The sequence below is a fragment of the Rosa chinensis genome, chromosome 5, assembly GCF_002994745.2.
Source record: "Rosa chinensis cultivar Old Blush chromosome 5, RchiOBHm-V2, whole genome shotgun sequence".
Lineage (NCBI taxonomy): Eukaryota > Viridiplantae > Streptophyta > Magnoliopsida > Rosales > Rosaceae > Rosa > Rosa chinensis.
Genome location: NC_037092.1, coordinates 59,730,634 through 59,732,919, shown reverse-complemented (window position 1 = coordinate 59,732,919; position 2,286 = coordinate 59,730,634). Strand labels below are relative to the sequence as shown.

Genomic DNA, 2,286 nt, shown 5'->3' with positions numbered 1-2,286 from the left:
TGGTGCATTATTTCCTATTGGTTTAGATATTAGATCTGAGATCCGGGTCGGTACTGGATTTAGATTTAGATTTCTGGGCCTGTAACATAATCAAGCTATTATTACAAAACCAGCCTCACTACCCAATGAGAAAAATCGCTAGAGGGGATGCAGTCCCGGTCCCCATACATCTACCACAGTCAGCAATATGGCTCCTCCATGTTAACCACCTCATGAAAGTTGCACCACCATCTTCTACCAACAAGTAGTTGCGTAACCCTAAGCCACATCACATGAGAACCAATCATTATCACCGCCATCAACTGCAAGGGACCAAACCCACCATCTACCTAGTCAAGATAGTTTTGACACACCACTGCCTCCACCATTAACCTATGCGTCATCACCAACACCATACCACATTCCACACATCCTATGAAGAAATATTCACACAACGGTCCAACCCGTGTGAGAATGGTACATGTTATACGAAAAAACTAGGTACTTATGCAAATATATATATATATATATATATATATTTTCTATATGTAATTGTATATTGTATCAACATTTATATTTGAAACTGAATCTCAGTCCTTTGGATGAAAGCTGCGGTGTCCTTTTGGAAAGATGCGGTGTTCAGGATCATCTCCTTCACTAGTTCTTCCAAGGACTTGCTTGAGGATTGTTGAGGAGGAGTTTGTTGATAGACTTGCTGCCTAGCCCCTTGTTGGAATCCAGGTGGTCCATTGTAGAAGCCTTGAGTACGTCGAACCAAGTTGTCATTACCGCCCCAACGGAAGTTTGGGTGATCCTTCCATCCCGGATTGTACGTGTTCAAGTAAGGGTCATATTTGGGCCTTTGTTGCCGCATGTAATTCACCTGTTCCTCAGACATAGCAGACATAGGACATCTATCAGTAGTATGATCAGAATAGGAACAAATAGAACATACCTGAGGTGTTGCCTTAATGCCTGTTAATGCTCAAAGTCCGGCGGTAGCCGATCTTTCATTTAACGCGGGTCCGGTGAGCGGACCGCTACTCTGAGGATTTGTTGGCCTCCGCTAGCTATCACACGAGAGACAGGGTGTCAGAGGGAGACCGCGTTGGGTGGTCTTCATTTCTCCGATGCCTAAGTCAGTCAATGCATATAGGCAGCACAATAATAAATGAGTAGTAAATGCGTAATTAATGAGGAGAGAGAAGAGAACATTTTATAGGTGAGGAGAAGGTTGATCTTCTTCTTGTTTTCGATGTGGGACTGATGTGCTTCGATTCCCAGCGTCTGGAGCTTCTGATGCTATCTTGGCTCGGCGCGTGGCGGCGCGTCACCTGTGATCTGGGGGTGATCCAGGGCTCGGGTGGTAGCCCGCCTGGCTGTGCCTTCGCAGGTCACTCCTTTGGTGAGAGTCGGTACCTCTGGCGGTACAATGAGCGTGGCTCATTATAGCTAATTATGCTTGTTCTGGCACATGTAGGTACAATGTCATTGCCTAAGGCATTCATTAACATGTCAAGCTTTCTTTCCACAGCCACCATTTGGTTCCTTGAATCGACTTCATACACTCCACGTCCTCTTGTATGTTTATCCCTTGTGTAGAATTGTTTATTGTTGTCAGCCAAATCGTCTATTAGATTATATGCTTCTTGACCGGTTTTATTCATGAAAGTACCTCCACATGCAGAATCAACGCTGCCCTTATTAGCTATGTCCAATCCATCATAGAAAAATTGGACAAGGTCATTCAGACTGAAGATGTGATGGGGACACTTCCTCTGAAACTCCTGAAATTCCTCCCATGCCTCATATAGTGTATCTCCATTCTTTTGAGTGAAGTTTTGAATCTCCCTCCTTAGTCGTTTTGTCAGTTGAGCGGGGAAATATTGTTTCAAAAACTTCTTAACCATTTCATCCCAAGTTGTGATGATACCTGCAGGTAACGAGTACAACCAACGTTTTGCATCATCTTTTAAAGAAAAGGGAAATAGAAGTAACCTGAGTCCTTCTGGTTGGATGTTCTGAATGGTTTGCAGCTTGCAAATTCAAATATCCAAGAATTCTCTAATGTGGACATTAGGATCCTCAGATGGTGTGCCCGAGTACTTAGGTAGTGAGTTCAGGAGCTGCACAGGAATGGAGAAGTCCTGATTGCCTGGTAGTGTGTAAGCTATGCATGAGGGGGATTCTGAAGCTGTCGGGACAAAAGCATCCTTCAATGGCTTTGGTTCAACCATGTCAAGTATTGGGGGTTCCTCTTCGTCCTCGTGAATTGAATGCGTAGGTGAGTTTGGTGGTGTTTTCTCG

General features: G+C 44.2%; 1 non-coding gene across 1 annotated transcript; it reads left to right on the top strand.

Annotated features, from left to right (window-relative positions):
* Nucleotides 1–1,734: 1,734 nt before the first annotated feature.
* Nucleotides 1,735–1,842, top strand: LOC112168510. The gene has a single exon (XR_002924272.1). It is a non-coding gene; the product is annotated as a small nucleolar RNA R71 (small nucleolar RNA).
* Nucleotides 1,843–2,286: the final 444 nt, after the last annotated feature.